The 19331-nt window shown below is 32.6% G+C and overlaps 1 protein-coding gene across 4 annotated transcripts in view; it reads right to left on the reverse strand.

Annotated features, from left to right (window-relative positions):
• Nucleotides 1-6539, reverse strand: part of Oatp74D (Organic anion transporting polypeptide 74D) — a 94169-nt gene extending 87630 nt beyond the window's left edge. For 2 of the 4 annotated variants that reach the window (XM_014229666.3, XM_036364781.2), the window contains exons 1-2: nt 6312-6539; nt 747-1018 (exon numbers count right to left, since the gene is read on the reverse strand). The gene's annotated coding sequence lies outside the window, so the exon portion shown is untranslated. Of the gene's footprint in view, nt 1-746; nt 1019-2762; nt 3121-6311 lie in introns of those variants that run through there. The other 2 variants (XM_036364778.2, XM_036364774.2) reach the window with 2 other exon arrangements.
• Between the last annotated feature and the right edge of the window lie 12792 nt (nt 6540-19331).

Here is a 19331-nt window from a genome sequence, read left to right on the forward strand (position 1 = left end):
CCAGTGCAGTGAAGAAACTTTTTTCAATACAAATATTTATTTTTTGAATTTCCCGAATTATCCAAAATTTGTGAGTTTAAGGTTCATGTAAAACTGAACGCATTTCCTTAGCCCACTAAGGAAAATATATATAATTTTTGGTGTGTCTGGTGTCTGGTCTTCTGTAAGAGTGACTTAACTTAAGATCTCTGCAAAGAAATCCTAGCTTCTGGTTTACAATACTAGTGACATACAAATATGTTACAGATGATTGGTTAAATATATTATCAGCTCGCTCCAGTGATGTTTATGTGATCTCGTCGACGAGAACCATAGAAACATCTTGTTAATATGTTCACTCATAAGTCAGCTGTTTAAAATAAAGTGGTTAAATAAATTTTTAGGTAAATCTACTCAAGAGTCCTTGCATTTTATTGCCTTATGAATAATTCTATATGATTTGACCAAAGTTCGACCGATTGCAAAGTGTTAATTATGTTTTTCTGTTAATTATGTTTGTGCGTTACATATATAGAGAGAGCGGTCTCCAGTACATGATGAGAGTTTTTTATTTGAAAATATAAATATTTAGGAATAATCAAGTCTCAGTAATATTCCCTTGCGAGTTTGTTAGAGTTAGGTACGTTTTACTATTCGGATTTTTATCTTAACTATTATAATACAAATTTCTAACTACTCACCATAATTATTTTTTAATGTAAATATTTACAATTTTGATATGTAATAATATTATATTTTTTACTTACACTGTTTTGTAAATAAATGCAGCAGGTTTTTATTCGAGAGAAAATTATAGTCCAATTGATTTTTATTCACATTTATACTGTTTTACATTGATTTGTATTAATTTTTCTTTTTAATTTGTTGTTATTTAACTACACCAATTTTTTTATTTATTTCACTTGTTATTATGTCGATTTCATTATAATTCTTATACGATATTTCTATGAAATAAGCGATATTTACGACGCTAATAACATTTATACGGCTAAAGCGATGGCAGATAATTCAAAGTGTACTAAAATTTAAAGGGATAAAAAATTAATATTTATGATTCAAGGAAAGATATATATATATAATTAAAAAAAAAAATTATTGCAGTTTAAGATAAAAAGGCGTACAATATATTTTATTATTTAAACCTTCATGAAAATAAAAACTAAATTTCAGTTTTTATTTAAATTTATTTAAAAAAAAATGTTTTTTAAACTTCATGAAAAAACAATTTTTTAGTTTTTATTTAAATTTCTATGATAAAAATAATTGTGTTTTATTCAAACTTTTATGAAAAGAAAAATATTTTTTATTGTAGTATGTGATAAAAGGCCGTAAAAAATTAACTTTTAAATTTCATGACACAAGGCTTCAATTTGCATTCATTATTATTATATGTTTTCATAGTTGTAGCTTGTGAATTATAAAGCTTTCTTTGCTTCTTTTTTATTTATAAATATTATTATAAAATATTTTTGAGCACATTTAATAAATCAAAGTCAATATTTTTGCACATATTTCCTTTATGATTTCATCTCGCTTGAAACGACGCAAATTTTCCGCGGCTTCGCGTTGCAATTTTTGTTATAATTTTCCACAACTTCAAACTGCTTCAATATTTGTGGTTTTTCTTACATATGTCTTTAACACGTTTTCGGTGTTACAAACATTAGCACATATCGCTGTTTTTCGTTTTTTTTTTTTTAATTTGCTTGTAGCTATTTGTATATCACTTTATTTTATTTTTATTATTTTGCTTAAATTTTTCCAAACAACTTGTCGCACAACGTCAGAAATTTAAAAATAGCATTAAAAAACATAAAAAATTAATACCCATTCGGTATACAAACTGAAAAATAATGGAAGCAATGCAAAATATACGAAGCAAAAATAACAGCGAACGCAAAGAACTTTAAAAGCGAACAAATACGCTAGTGTTAAGAAATTTTATGGAATTTCTACATGTGTGTAGATATGTGTTTTTGTTTGTATTACAAATATTTTTATGTTTTTTTACATTTAAACGTGCTTGCGAAATTTAAAACAAAATATTAAGAAGAAGCAAAAATAAAATCATTAAAATTACAAATGAATAACACCGCATTGGTGGATAAACAAAGCATTTGTAAATTTTTCGCCGATCGGGATGAGTAATCACAAAAATAAGCACAAATAAGAGCAGATAAACAAATAAACGTAGATATGATGATAAAAAAGTTAAAAATATACAAAAAAAAAGTCAAACTCGAATATGTATTTTGCAAATGGCAATTTAATACAAATAATCAGCGTTTAAACAAATTAACACACATGTTTCCAAGTTCCAAAATATACCGCATTTCAAAACTCTAAAGAAGCACTAAATTTAACATTTTTGGAAAAAGTGTTTTAAAGTAAACAATTCTTACGACTCAAAACACTTTAGCTGGTGAATAGATATTTTTAGAATTATTCAAATTTATTTTTTAGTAACTATTGGTTTTGAAAAAATGTTAATTTTACCTTTCCAAAAAAAAAAATATTTTCTTCAAAATTGCTTCGAACAAATTTTAGTTGTATTTTTCAAAAATAAAAAAATTTAAATAGTTTCGAAAAAACTGTATTTTATTTCCCAACAAAATATATTTTTAATTTTCAACAAACAACACAACGTACATATTTTCGAAAATATACATTTTTTAACAACACTACAGCTTTGTAAAAAATTAATTTTTTCTAAATAGCGTTTCAAAAACTTTTATTTTTCAACAAAATATTTTTGTTTATACTTTCAAAAACTTCTTTTTTCAACGCTCGACAACGTACATTATTTCAAAAATATTTATTTTTCAACAACTCTTTAGTTTTATGAGCACTGATACTGCACACTGTATACTGGTATTATGGCTGCATGTAGAACTCGAACTCAAACTCAAAACAGTCAAATAAATTGTGTATGGGAAGCCGAGAAATCGCTGAACTTATGTAGATTTTTTTAACTGAATTTCGGGGGATCCGCACTGCAATGCTGCTCGCGATTGAATAATTGCGAATTGTATTTGCGACCAATATTAAATATGCGAAATGCTCAAAAACGAGCGGAGCGGAGCAACGCAGAGTGGAACAGCGTCGTGTAGCGTCAACATTGACTGGCTAACTGGCAGACAGACGGGCCGCACAGCGGACAGAACAGGCCCCACAACGACGACGACAATAACGATGATGATGACGACGACCGCGACGATTATAATGATGGTGATGATGATGATAATGTTGGAGGCGCAACGTAACACGACGATGGCAACCAAATGCGAATATGGAATACGAGTACGAAATATTAATATATGTAAATATGTATGTACATATGTAAGTTTTAAGAGTTTCAATTTTCGGTTTTTGAGTTTTGAGTTGGACTTCCCCTAAAAGTGACTCTTAGTTTTGTGCTCCCGAATGTAAATGAAACAAAAATCAAAAAAATTTAGTCCACGAAAATTACGAAAATGTAAAAGCAACAACAAAACAGTGTTAATACGAATTACAAACCGGCCGAATTTTGCGAGACAAGATAGAGAGTAAATTTTTTGTTAACATACAATTTATTTCAATGTTCTCAAAAATATTGAGTTTTCAACGACAAAAATAAACAAAAATACTAATATATGTAAGTTTCCAAATTGTGTCTACCAAAAAGGTTAATTACATACATACGTACACATTTATATATATAATTATAACCTTTGTGGCCATTTGACTGCCCGACACTTGCCGGCACTTTCTACGCTCTTGTTCATATTTTTTGCTTTCATAATTACACACTGCTCTCTGTGCTCTGCGCTCTTTTGGTTATTGTCTGCGTTCTACTCTTAATTTCAACGAGAACGTTTGATGCCAAGGCACAAATAAAAGTAACAACAGCGGCTCTGACCGGCAACAGTTGCTATCAGAACAATGAAGATGTTCTCTGTAGGGCAGTTATTAATTAGAGAGTAATTATCATGCGGGCCCGCACAAAACAAGTGATTTTTTAGAAAAAAAGTCAAGTGGGAAGTATCAGTTTTTACTTTAAAAAAAATTTTGTTTTGATATTCTCTCTTATTTGGAAGCTTGCAATGTTCTGAAACGTTTTCAACTAATACAGAATAATTTTATTTTTTTTTGAAACGCCATAAACGAGCCCAAAATAGTTTTGAAATAATAGTAATAGATCATATCTAAACCCAGATCGCTCTAAAACTATCCCAATTTGCCCAGAACAGTACAGCTTGTTTTGAAAATGCTACTGAAGTTACAATCCTTGGCTAGATATATTGCCTAGTGGATACGTACCATTTATAGATCCGACTTTATGTATATATCATCTTAGAATTTAATAAGCGATGCGTAGTTCTACTTTTGAATTCGGATGGAGTCCAAATAGTAAAGACTTCTTTGTTTTCTTAGATTATCTACATAACTTCTTCGAAGTGCAACTTCTTTCAGGGAGGTTTGCATTCACTCCGATAACAATACAGGCCTTGAGCTCGTGGACTGAGAGCTGAAAGCTAGTCAAGGAGGGCATGACCTCATTAGCAGTAGTATCAAGGCACTTCCATATTAGACTTGGCTGGGTCACAACGGAATCGCTGGAAACATCTAGGTTGCCATATCTTCTACGAACCAGGCGAACCAGCTGGAAGCTTTTTAGATATGCAAAGGTTTTTTTGATCTACTCCAAGGGGTTCTGGGTTTATGACTCCGAACCCAAAGGAGAAAGGCAAATTAAACCGGGAATAATAATCGTTACTGGAACATGTATCACATGCCTTAGGTTTACTATCTTCAAGATGTTTACATAACAAAAATTGCTAAAATTTATTGAAAATCTGACATTTAAAATATTAGACAGCAATAAGTCAAAATCAAATATTTGCATTCAGAACCGTTAATTTTCTTGTTAGAATAAAGTAATCAAAATATTACATAGCGACGTGTCATTGCTGAGTTCTGAGCAGCAATTGAAATAATTTCGCGGTGAGTGAGAGCTTTTGAAGAGTGTGAAAATGCGAGAAAAGCGGGTATTCGTCTTCTGAGCGCCACTCGCAAATAAGAGCGTATTTTAATGTTTTTATGTAAATATATAGATAGGTGAGTATGTTTATAAATAAAAATTACTGATACGGTTTTATATACTGAAATTGTAATAGTCACAGCGACTACATGTATGTATATACGTGTGTGTGTCGTGTGTTTATATGTGTAGCGAAACGAAAATGAAAATAGGCACAGCGTTTTATTTTATCTTTACTTTCTTAGAGAGCCTACATTAGTGCGAATGTATGTATATGCGTTTGTATGTGTGTGTTTGTATATTTATAACTGTATATGTTTGTTTGCTATGGTGTGTATGTGCTTAAGGTTGTCTGCCTTTCGAAAAGTCAGCGTTGATTGCGCGTGTGTGTTTTTCGTGTATGTATTATGGTTATGTGTGTTTTGTTATTTCTTATTTTTCACTTTTATCTTAAATTGTTTGCATTTTATATTCTAAATAAAAACATTTTTTTTATATGTTTTAAATTTTTTTTATTTTGTATATTTGTGTGCTCAAAAATTGTTTATAAAATTTATATTGAAATATTTTACGATTTGTAAATTAAATAAAACGTAGAAATTCACACATAATTTTTAGATTTAAAATTTGTTAACGAAAATCTGTCGAAAAATAATGAAAATCTTGGAAAATTTATGCAAATTTTTTTCGATTGTTTTAGAGGTAGCTAGACGCATGCTTTGCTAACTTTTTCGTGGCTTCTGTATGGGCTGCTTATCACATAAGTGCTTTTCATGTTTGTTTGCATCTGCATATGTATGTATGTCAGATTTTTCGACGTGATTAAATATAAGCGTTTTTCACTCAAATAAGCTTGGTGATGTGTATAAGCAATAGTTTAAATGCACGTGTGACTTAACATAATTTTAAATAAGTTAATTTTTTTTGGAATTTTTAAAAAAATAGTTAAAATAAAAAATGCAGTTTTTTTGTCATTACAATAATTAATTTGCAGCGTCGTTATATACTTGGATGTATAAATAAATATATTTTTCACTCGTGGCAATTTTTGCAAACTTTTTATATATCGCAGACGCACTTTATATACACATACATACATACACATGTATGTATTTGGGTATATAATAAAAAATAAAATATTAAAAAAGAATTTTCGAAGCCCGTCTTTATTGACGTTTGACACTTGGCAAGTGCTCAAGCCACAATTAAAAACGGCGCCACGCGTACGCACATACCGGCCAACTAACTAATTAAACTAACAAATTTATTTAGCTCTAGGCAAATTAATCACATTATACTCGTCGTAATCTTGTTGTTGTCTGTGTGGCGGCCGCTCACGTTCACACATCACATCCGCAGTGTTTGGCGTTGGCGTCTACGATGTCTGTCATCTATATTTTTTTTTTTTTTTTTTTTTTCGTTTTCGTTGCTGCTGTGTCGTGGTCACACGCTCAATCAATCACCAATCACATTTATTCACACGGCTCTAGAGTGGACGCGGCCAAACGCGTTCGCAGGCGAATCGAAACTGAAAACGAAATTTTTAAAATAACTTCAAATGTACGAAAAAAATGTATACATATGTACAACTGCACATATGTATGTATCGATGTATATGCGCGCTAGCCGTGAATGAGCCTACAGATATGCCACACAATTATATTTTCATGCATGCAAGTACCGTTGTGTATGTGTGTGTGCAACGGAAATGCGTGAGTTGGCGTGAGTGTAGCGGAGAATGCAACGCTCCAACAGGTCGAAGGAGTATAGGCGCTGCGCACGTTTAAGCGCTCTCTTAACAAAACTATGAGCGCAGCAGAGTGCATTGAGAGTGCGAAGGAAAAATTTGTTTTATTTTGAAGTTTTATTTTTACATTGTTTATGTGGGTATGAAACAAAACATAAATAAAGAAGAACACTGAAAAAGTCAAACAAAAATATCCAAAAAGTAAATATTGCATGCATATCTGTTTGTATTTATCATGTATGTACATATGTGTGCCCATGATTGTACATGCGGGTAGATACAAACTGTGTCGCTTTATGACAGTTCATTGTACAGCGGGTATCTCGCAGACCCAGGGAAAATGAGCATATGCTGGGTTAAACTGCGAATTTTCACATAAATTATTGACTAAATGTTGTTTCTTTTTTAACCACCAACATTATTCAATCGTGATTAACAGTTATATATGTTTATACATAAGTTTAAAAAATTGTATATCCTCAATATTATTTTTGCCAAACGGAAACAAAGACATATATATATATATATATTGAAAATACAATATTTCAAAAGTATATTCATATGTGTAAAGCTACATACTAAGCGCTCTTGAGATTACGCTCTCCTTCCCCTTATTCTCACCTTTTCTTTAACTCATTTGTTTATCAAAATTTATTCTCTGCTGAATTGTTTATTAAAAAAACAATTATATTTATATTTCGCTCTTTGTCAAATATATAATTTTTCTCTCTCGCTCTCTTTCTCTAGGCGCTCATAAGAGCCGTACGAAGCATTTATGTGCCTGCATTGTTTCGTTATCGCTGGCTCCACTGTATCCTATGCTGCGCCATACAATTTACGTGTCTTAATTGTGGCTTTAATCCTCAATTAGCTCCACAATTTGTAATATATAGTCCGGTCGCCCTGGCAATGTATACGACAACGTACTTTATATGTTTTCGAAATATTTTTTACCTTGATCAGCGCGACCCTTTGTTTGTACTTGTGTATAGGCGAACTAGTCCCTCAATTTTTATCGATACAAAATTTGTCAAACGTCCTTTCCTTTCAAAGAAGCTACTCATTTGTCGGAATCGCCGATATCGGACCATTATATTATAGTCTATAGCTGCCATGTACACTAATCGTTCAAAAGGCCTTGTATGGAAAACTTTTTTATTTGACAAGATACTTAAGGATATTAGGCATAGTTTATTGTCCAAAAAAAATGAAGAAAAATATCTTCATAAAAGATTTTTTTTCTTTACTTAGTTACCATAATTTGACTTAAGGGTTAGTTTTATCAAATAACGTGTCTAGAAAGAACTAACGAATCGTTTTCCGTTGGATGAAAACCGTTGACCCGTTTTCAGATTTAGTTGTACACATAGTTACTATAAGACATGCACCTACGACGTGTATTATAGCTTCTGGGCGAACCTCGCCCACTATTCTTTCTGTGAAAATAATAAATAAAGTGGACACCTGTAAAAATTTTTAAATTAAAACATGTATAAAACGAAGTAACAGCAATAAAAGTATCGAAGTGAAGTGAATTAAAACAATTACAACGGTTTACAATTTTTTTATACACTAAATTTTACAGAATAAACGAGTTGTTACAACGAGTAACCATATTAAAAAAAATTTAGTTAGTTTTGTAGTTGAAAATATTTTTGAAAAGAGTTGCCAGCTCTTCGAAAATTCATAAAAAAAATTATTAAACGAATGTTATATTCGAACTTAGATTTCGAAATAAAAAACACCATAAACGATTTTTGGCAAAAATAATTTTGTGTACGGTTGCCATCTGTTTTGAAACGCAAAGTGATAAAAGTTTTAAAAATAGTTTTTATACATAGATTACAATTTCTTTTAATCGCGAAAATTTTTAATTGTAAAATAATCATCCTAAAATATGACTCACAGGATAAAGGAGAAACATTTTCATGATGCATTCATGAACAAATTTCGAAATAATTGATAATGACTCATGAAAACTTGCGACTACACTCTAATTCAATACAGTAGGAATATAGGATAATATATGGAATCAAAAGTCTGAGTGTGTATGTATGTAATACTAATGTCATGATGATTTTTTTTATAAATGAAATTAATATCATAATTTTTTATTAATTAAATATGGTAAATTAAATATGAAAAAAATAAATCATAAATTTTATTTCATTTACAAATGTGTTATATACATATGTACATATGTACCTCTAATTTATTGTATTAAAAATCACTAATATAGATTGGTTGACAGCGTGTATTATAATCTGGTAACATTATGTCGGCACCACCGTGCATTCCTTCCAAAATGTGCATTTTTATTTGACCTTCCATCGCCAAAGGTCCTTGGTAGAGTAAACAAAACAGTTTGTACTTAACTACTGGGTAATCCTCAAGAAAATAGAAATCACCGTCGGGCTCCTGCTCGTGGGCAATCGGAATAGCGGTAATCATAGCGATGATGTAGCAAAATGTCAAAAGCAGTGGAATGTTATTGCACATTATTTGTCGGCGTTGCTTCAGGACTGTTTTTACTGTTTAAATTTTTTGATACTGATTTAAAAATTTCTTATTCTTTATGAATTTGGCCTATCAGTGTTTAATGAAAATATAATATTATATTTATTAATTTTTTAATGTGAATTCTATGTGTTGCATCTCTAATCGCTGAATAACGATTTTTTTAAAATTATTTTCACATATTTTTGCAAGATAATAATAAAATAAGAATAAAGGCGATACATGAACATATGTACATATGTTTACAACCAATTCCGGTGCTACTGAGTATAGCAAAAATAGGTATTTACGTTTGGAGGAACATTGTTGGTGGTTTCTAATGAATATTCACAAAACTTGATATTAAATTCAAAAAGCAATTTAAGAATTTATTATAAATTTATAATTTTCATCAATTAATGTGCACCATAAGGCCTAATCTAACTTATTCGTGCTCCACATTTTATGTTGTCTAATTAAGAGAAGTCCAAAAATAAAGTTTATTTCAAAAAATTTTTTTTTGCGGTTCTAATTATTAAAAAAAAATATTTCGAAAATGGAAACTTTATTCCTTATTGGCTAAAAACTGGAAGATCCCATTATCACAAGCTTCTCTTTAAACAAATTTTTACCAGCAAATTCATTCGCCATTGACAAGAATAGTTAGTAACCACTTGGTACCAGGTCTGGACTAAAGAATAAATGCATAAGAACCACCCAACCTATCTCTCAGACCTTCTGGCGACACATTATCGAAGTGTTTGCCCTGCTGTTGTCCTGATAGAACACAATTCCTCTCTCCTTGGCTTGGATTAAGAGTTTGGCCGGTGGAAAAGCAGCTCATAGCAGAGAATTCTCTGCCAATCTCTTCAAGCACAGCATAACCTTCTTTACCAGCAATCCTGACTTGGCCACCGTTTGCATCGGCTCATGGTGCATCGACCACGACCGTTTTCGCTTGACGTTTTCTTAAGTGACCCACTTTCCATCACCACTCCGCTTTTGAAATGGATCGATTTTGTTGGGATTATCGATGTTTTCGACAATTGACCTTCCAAAGCGTGGTGCATCTATGACATTAAAATTCTCGAGCGGAATCGACGAATTAGAAATTGCACGGACTTGGCTTCGACGGTAACAAGACCATACACAATATTCAACTTTTTCGAGTTTGCGCCTTTATCGAAGAAAAAATTTTAAAATATGACATATTTTTTCTCTGCTGGTGTCCATCTTAGACCTCAAACCATACTGAGTCGATCAACCACAAAACTGTCTAAGAATTTTTTTAAATAAAATTTAGATTTCATATAGATCAGAGACTAGACTAGACTAGATCTTATAATTTGTAGATCAATTCAATTCATATGCATCGATATCTGAGAAAGAGAGTTCGATTTGCGTTTGCGCTCTTCAAGATCTGTTCTTCTTCGACACGAATTTCAAGTATTGGCCACTTGCTGGGGAAAATTAAAACGGTCCCGTGAGGTAGGGTGACGGACATGAAGTACATATCAGGAAAATTAAGCAGTGATCACTTTAGTACCTTTCCTTATAACTTAATTTCTACAACAACAGCAATACCTTCTAAATATTTAAAATCAACTTATGTGGTATCACAATCGTTCAACTCGATTTACTGTAGGGTACATGGAATATCGTCGTAATTTTCTATTATTTTTTATTTCGATATTAGTATGAAAGAATGTGTTTGAATGTATTTGTATATATCTCATTTCATTCAAGGTTAATCAAAACTTCAGACAACAAATAAACCACATCCGAATGTCCAAAATATACATGTCTGCATACAAACACACATATGTACAGTAGGTTTGGGTGCACTTACGTGTATGTATGTATAGTATTATATGCGTATGAAAGTGTGAGAAAAAGGTGAAAAAGTATACAGACAAGACCTGGACATTTGTTGATTTGTTCGTCAACAATTGAAAGATGATATAAAATTTGCTATCAAATTTGCTCAAAAATAAATATAATACATAAGAGCATACAGATGTACATATATTTATTTATTAATGCATATGTATGTATATACATGTTTATGTTATTAATTCAATTGAGCCGACATTGACATTGGAAAGCGTTCATATTGAAATATTCTTTGACAAGTGAGAAGTGTCAGTTATTTTGAATGAACTTGAAATTCGAGAAATTGATTTTATTATATATATGTTATATAATGTATTAGGGTATTACCGTCATGATAAAATGAAGTATTTGTCCAGTCTCACTCTTTCAAATGTGGAACCGATTACAGGAGGTTGATTCAATATCAGTCTTTCCGATGAATGTTCTAAAATTAGGATCAAATTTATATTGATTTAATGTAGCTGGTCTCATTTCATTCCCAAAAAAAAATTTAAGTCTGTCCACTTGATGGTTGTTACTACTTGTTTTAGTTTCCAATGAGATGTTGCTTGTGTCGTCGGCTATGATAATATCAACGTCAGGGTTCGCTTATCAGCTCTTAAAAAAAGGAACGAGAACTTCCATAACATCTAATCATGTAACTAAAATGTAAATAGAACCTTCATTGCTCACTTAACTATATATTAACATTGATCAGGAAGTTTTTAGACTGTAGTTGCTATTAAAGGTTCAGTGAAAGAATGAGGGAGCGAGATCAGGGACAATTCCTTGCGAGCACGGAGTCCTAAGAGGGGCTCGATGCTCTGAAACAATGCTGTTACTCCAACAATTCACTACAATCATCTCCAGACCCGATATCGGAGGTTCCGACAAATGAGCAACTTCTTGGGAAAAAAAGAACGAGTACAAAATCTAAAAAACTGTCCAGAGTTAGGCATAAGGCAGCCTTTTCAGCTGCCGGAGCCCTGCAGTATATTTCAAGCAGAGGTCTTTACTATTGGGAAAGCCGCGAAGCTAGCCTCAAAAGCATCAGCAGACAACTGCAGAGTTAACATCTACGTCGACAGCTAAGCAGGAATCAAAGCAATAACTACGTTTCGCATATCGGCCAGAAGTGTTTTGTAAAGCAGGGCAGCAGTGGAGAGTATCGGCAAAACCAAGCGAATTCACTTCTACTGTGTGCCAGGTCACAAAGGCATCGAAAGCAATGAAATAATGGACGAGATTGCCAGCAGTGGTGACATCCAAATGTGGTTGGTCATCCAAAAACGGATGATCAACATTGAAAAACTCAAACATTGTCTATACGACGATCTGGACAGGAGCCAGAATCTATAAAAGTTCGCGCCGAGAGCAGACATCCTAAAGAATGACTACTTCTCATGGACCTCGAAAACTACTTTTGGTATTGCAAAGGACCAAAACTGGTCTATGCGTGGCTTATTAGCATACCAGACTACGCTAACCTAGAATAACCTCAAAAATTGAGGGCCTAATTCGCGCATGGCTAAATCGACTCAGCTCGTTACGCTGATTATTTATACATATACTTTATAGGGTCCTTGGAGCAAACTTAATTTATACTGTTCAGGGAATAAATATTTCCAATACTATTATAACTATTACTCAGATTTGATAAATTCTTGAATATTTCAACCTTACTAATGTCACTACTAATAAATTGAACAGAACTGTTGCATGTATGTATGTCTGTCCGCCCATTTGTATGTACAGCGTACAACGAGTGCTTTTCTCCGAAGAAACCGAATCTCGCCCAGACGACCAGTGTAGGTTTTGGTAGCAATCAAGCAAATACAAGGTGACAGAATAAATATGTTTCAAGGTCTCCGCCGTTGGTTGTTTTGTCTAATAATGCCCTTGATTTCGCTTATTTTATTTTATTGCTATTATTGTTATTGCCTGTTTTTTTTTTGTGTGATCGAAAATGTAGACACAAATATTATCTAACACGACTGAATTATGTTGTTGTATGCAAAGAAACTCACGGCTGGAGTGACAGGAAGAAAGGGAGCAGCGGCATCCACAACAAACCACGCACACACAAACAAACAAACTTTTCGGTACAAATCGAAGAACATATGAGGAGGGGAGCAAATCAGAGTGGCAGGGCAGCGGGGATATCTGCAAGAGCAGCCACCGCAACAGACAGTACACGAACACACACACACTGATTTGTTGTTGTTGTACATAGAACGCTTCGTAGACAGTTGTGTAGACGGTATTGTGCTGTTGTATTATTCTGATTGCTTTCGCTTACTTGTTCCAGCAACCTTTTCAACCTATCCGATCTTTGTGGGGGGCTGGCAGCAACTTGTTCTTGTTGTTGTGCCGGCAAAACTTGTCTGCCAAACAAATAAAGGTGTACGCATTAAATCGAAACACGCGCAGACACTCACCACCACACCAAATTCATCTCACGAGGCAAAAAGGACATTAGAAAAAAATGTTGTTTGGGTTGATAATAGGAGAACAATAAGCTTAGCGCCAACATTTGCAAAAGCTCACATTGCGCACACGTGTGTATGTATGTCTGATTGTGACGTAAGATGTGTGACGGTGCGAATAAATACAAATACATATATATATATATATATTTATATACATATACTATAGTATATATATTTAGCTTGCGGCAGCCTCGACCTTGGCTTTGTTTGCCCAAAAATCAAACAAAAACTTTTGCAAAAATTTAAAAAAGCTTTTTTCAGAATTCTATTTCGATGAAACTGTTTCATTGTTTATGCTTTTTGTTTTGAATCTTCCTTCTTACCTTCGCGTTTGCGCGTTCTAAACGCATACACACACATATGTACATACAATATGTCTGGTTCTAAGCAATCTCTATTATGCCTGATTTAATTGTTGTCCAAAGGTTTTTTATACTCGCTCAAGTTGCTGCTTTGAGTATAATAGTTTAGTGCACATAACGGTATTTGATAATAATTAAAAAATAGGAAGAACGGTAACGTTGGTTGCATCGAAGCTATAATATCCTTTACAAATACAAAAGATTCCGATCGGTTAGTTTGTATGGCAGCTATATGTTATAGTGACCGGATATTGGCGGTTCCGACAAATGAGCAGCAAAAACAATTTTCGTTAAAATACCCTGTTCAGGATATAAAAAAAATTGTTATGTAAATTACAGTACCGTTACAGTTAATTTAGCAAATATAGCCATAACTTCATAGCGGCCAACAAGTACTTTGGTGAACTCGATAATCACAAAAAGTTGTTTTTTTTACAAAATGTAAAGGTTTTTAAAAATATAACGGTATATCCCATAAACAATTGCAGACTGCAAAGGTTATTTTCGACGCAGATTGAAGGGGTATACTGCTAGGGAAGTTCAATTTAGTAGGGACTATAATATAGGGTACTACTATAGGCGAAAAATTGGACCAGGGACGTCCCTCCCCTGATTTCTAGGTTTGAAAAAATATCAAACGGTCTCTTTTCGCGTTTCTAAAATTTGAGAAAGTTTTTAAAATCTTATTTGACTCCTCTGCTGTCTTGGCTTAACATTAGATTTGCAATCAACATCGAGATCGAAAATTTATCGCAAATATTTGGCAATTCTATTAAAAATATCTATAAAAATCGGTCTATATCTCCCTTTTTCGTTGACTTCGGTGAAATTCATATCTTATTAAAAGTAGGAGAGCTAATAACGATCAACAGAACGTAATTTGTTATTAGATCTAATACACCAAATATATTTTAAAATATTTTGACTGTATATAATAGTCTATATAAGAACAGTCATAGTGAAATTTGCTAACAATGTTGGTGAGAATGGATACCTATGTTTAGTTCTGATCGAATTCAACCCTTCCTTATTTAGTAATATAAGTGTGTGTTCCGGTTTTCGTATTGGTCCAAATTTTATGGCATTTAAATTGTCTTTAAAACCGTGTGAACATATTTACACACCGACCACATAAATATGTATGTATTTGTGCATAAATATCTCATATCTTGTCCATATGTATGGCGAAAACCAGTAGCTACTTCAGCGTATAATAATATTTATGCGTTTTCCTAAATTTTGTACCCCATTCTACGAAGTTCAGCTCTGTACCTCTGCACGCCATCGTGTTTGGTCTTTCTGCGATTTAACTGATGATGATGTGATTATAATGGTCCATTACCACCTACCAAGTTATGAGTTTATGTGTTCATTTTGTTAGATTTCACAAAAGTGTTTACCTTTTTTACGATATTCTAAACTCTTACGTGCCACCTTGAGCTTGGCCTAACGTTCCTTAATGCTTGCAACTAATTTATTATGTTTGCACCATTTTGGCGTTAATTGTGCACCCTAATAAATTTTAAGTATGCCAGAGAGTTACAAAGCCTTATGTATATAAACAAAAACTTTAAATATTTATATTTGCATGCCTGAAGCTATTTTATTCATGTTTTTGATTTTTGTTAGTCATTATATAATTTTGGCGGAATTATGTCATATTTCTTTGACGTACACGGTAAATTTGATACTAATTTTTGAGGAAATTAATAAACATACTTTTGAGATATTTGCATAGATAATAATTTCAACTTAGTAATATTTTCTTCTTTTTATTTGTCATCAGTTGGAAATCGCACCCATCTATTGCGAGAGTCTTTCTAAGGAGCTTATGAAATTAAAGATTATTCGAAGAGTCAAAGCTTTGAGAGCCCAAAAAATTTGCCGATGAAGTTCTAGGCTAGCATCTAAAAGCTCATATAAGACTTTCGTTTTTCTAAAGGCCATCACCATCTACATCAAAATTTCGATTCCATAATGTTAACTCCTTAACCAGAACGAACTCGAATTTTTTCTGGCCAAGTACTGTAAACTCAACAGTATTTTTCAAAATTACCGTACTCGTACAACATGAGTTAAGCAAGGGGTAATGAAGGTTAAGGCATGTGGCAACTCAACAAAAGTGGAATTAGATCGAAATTTTTGTGGATTGCCACGTTAATATAAAAAAAAGGTATTGTAATAACAGCCAATAATAATTTTTACTTGGAACACATCTATGACAGCTTTATGGAGATAACTGCCATATATGTGTTCATAAAAATTATTTTTGGCTATTGGCCTCACAATTGATATCGGTAAATTTAACACTCGTAAAAGTAGGGACCCACTGTTGGCAAGCTATGCATAAATGCTCTCCGAAATGAAAATATAAATTTATTACAAATAAAAGTTTACTGCTTCCAAATATTAGTGAGTAGCACATTTGATTGTATATTTTAGGCAATTAAACAGATAATTTCGAAACAAAGTTATTTGTGGGCTTCCCATTGATTTGTGGCAGCGGCATAACAAGGCCAAATCGATTGCTGACCAAACCACTTTCAAAGAAACCCAATCAACTTTGTCAACTTATGTCGGTAGCCGAAACAAATACATATGCATGACCAAATTTACATATTCAAACATGCACAGCAGGAAAAATCACATCGATCAGAGAACAATAATCAGGAGCTACATACCGATATTTTGTTAAATAGGAAGCTAATATTAATCCGATTAGCTAAATTGAAGTTTCCGACTAACTCTAACTTACTAGTTCGGAAACTGTATAGAAAAGACATGCAGAGACATTTTGTCGAATTGCTAGTTACAATTGTGGAAGCTAGCAAAAACGTGGCTCCTGATGTCTATAACTGTAATAACTGAGCTAAGGATATTAAAACTGCACCAATTTTGTGTATTGCATTTCCCTGCAGGGTCGATATACATACATATGTAAGTATATGAGTATGTTGTTAATGTTGTACGTTGCAAACTAACTTAGAAATGGACGCACACCGACTCTAAGGCCACATACGGTCGACAAACTTTGAAATTAATTTGAAAACCGCACATGCTCTCGGTGCGTACTTTTCGATTTTTTTTTTTCGATATGCCACATGTATATATGGTATATAGTTATCTATGTGTATATATTGTATATACACATGTATTTCCACTTCAACTTTCAGCAAAAGGTATTCAATCTTTTGGTTTTGTTTTATTCAGTCTTATTTTACTTTATTGAATATAACATATAGTTTTTAATTTAATCAAAGCATTTCGACGTGTTGATTGGTCAAAGTGATGGAGTGCATTGTCGACTCGAATGGCTTCTTAGCTTGGTTAGCTTTCAGACGAACGTACGCTTGTCAATTGCCAGACAGTGTGCTGCGTGCCGCTGTCGCTTAATGCGTTGCACAGTGTAATTCAAATAAAATACGAAATTAAGACGAAATATATATATTCATTGATAACTGATTGCTGGCATATCGGGACCTCGGTTAGTTCAGGAATAGCTGAGCTCCACTCCACCATATTTTATAATGGCTTAATTTTTGGTATAATTCATTCACTTTAAATTTTAATCATGTTCACAATAAAGGAAGAAAGCTGATTGCCATTATCCTTTATGGAATCGGTAGAGTTCTTATAGCACTAAGTTCATAGTAGTTTGTCTGCGAAAATTTTTTTTCTGACGTGGCAAAAGCAAGTCACCAAAATCTGACAGCTGATTGACAGCGTTTTTCGAATATTAGAATTACGCTTGGAGATTTGACACCGACTGCGTAAATACTATTAAAATAGATTTTCTCTATAACTATTATTTATTATGTATGGGTTGAAATTCAATTCAATGCGTCACTTGTTGAGTATTGTTTTGCATTTTTGACGGCATTGGTTTGATAAAAATTGAGATTTTGTTGCATAAAAGTGCTTTCTGACATTTAGAAGCGGGTTGACCGTCGCCGATTAAAACTACTTCAGTTAGAATATAAACTGTTCCCTAATATTCTCTCTTTGTGGCTCAGAGAGGCTGTTTCATATTTTAAAAACTGCAAACTTGGTAAGATGATTGGAAAAAATATCATTTGATATAATCAGAAATATGTGTCTACGTCTATAACACACCGACTTATTTTCTCGTGTTTTTAATCAAAATCACCCACTGTGCACAAATTAGTTTTGCGTGATAGAATTTCAATAGACGAGTTTCGACCATGGCGTCTTAAAATATTAGCCATTAGAATTTTCCACAGAAATTAAAGCATGAAAAATTACCACAAACTCAATTTCGTACAATGCAACCAGTTACTCGTTTTAAATAACTGTTGCAATGCAATTTTCCGTTTGCATATCAGCGGTTCGATATTGCAATTTTCGCTTTCGGGTGCGGCTCATTTTAGTGGCAAATTTTGAGCGTGTAAAGGAGATTAGAACGGTACTTACATACGTTTTAATGATAATATATATTGGCAATTTTCATTTCAAATTGCAATCAATTGCATTAACAAAATTAGTAATGAATGCAAATATGGCTCAAGCGAACGAACACATCGAAATGATTATAGCTTGTTCTCGGTATTGCGAAAATTCACAATTTTTCCCACAGTTTGCAAATACAAATTCGGAGTCTTTTTAAAACTTTAGACAATTATTTTCCATTATATTTTTCTTATTATATAATAAATTTTGTACATTGTTGGTAATGCAAGTTTAAAGTTTGTTCTCTCTAAAATAACGCAAGAGCGGCCGGATAATAACTTAGGCACAGAAAGCGGGTTAAGGAAGTTGGAGAATTACTGGGTCAATTTTGTAGTGCTAAAAGGAGATAGGGTCGAAAAATAAATTGCTATTTTACCAAAATTTTCATTTTTCTTTTGTAGGCGAAATAGTTATTGGACCACCTTAGTATATAAGATGAAGTAGATTGCTTGTGTTTTTTTAAGGTCGATATAAGAAAATATTGAATTCTTTTTTTATTGTCATAATCGAAATTTGAGATTTAATAACAAAAAGTCATTCGAATATTTAAAATTTTCTACTTCCTTAACTCTTGCTATTGACACATAAGCTTAATTTATACTGAGTTCACAGCTGTGCGGAGCTTCATCCGAAATACGAATGCTTGAACTTACCAATTCATATAAGTTCTCTACATTGTTCTGCTATCATCCGAACACTTCAAATGCCTTCCAAGTTGGGATACCAGAATCCATTTGGCAACCTAGTCTAGTTTTAATTAAGTAAGCTAGAAAGTTTAGTAATTAGAAATCCATTATTTTTGAATTAAATTTAAGGTTTTATGTAACATAGTTAAAATGATCCGATTTAGGTAAAATATGCACAGTTTTATTCCATGA

The sequence above is a fragment of the Bactrocera oleae genome, chromosome 6 (assembly GCF_042242935.1).
Source record: "Bactrocera oleae isolate idBacOlea1 chromosome 6, idBacOlea1, whole genome shotgun sequence".
NCBI classification, from domain to species: Eukaryota; Metazoa; Arthropoda; class Insecta; order Diptera; family Tephritidae; genus Bactrocera; species Bactrocera oleae.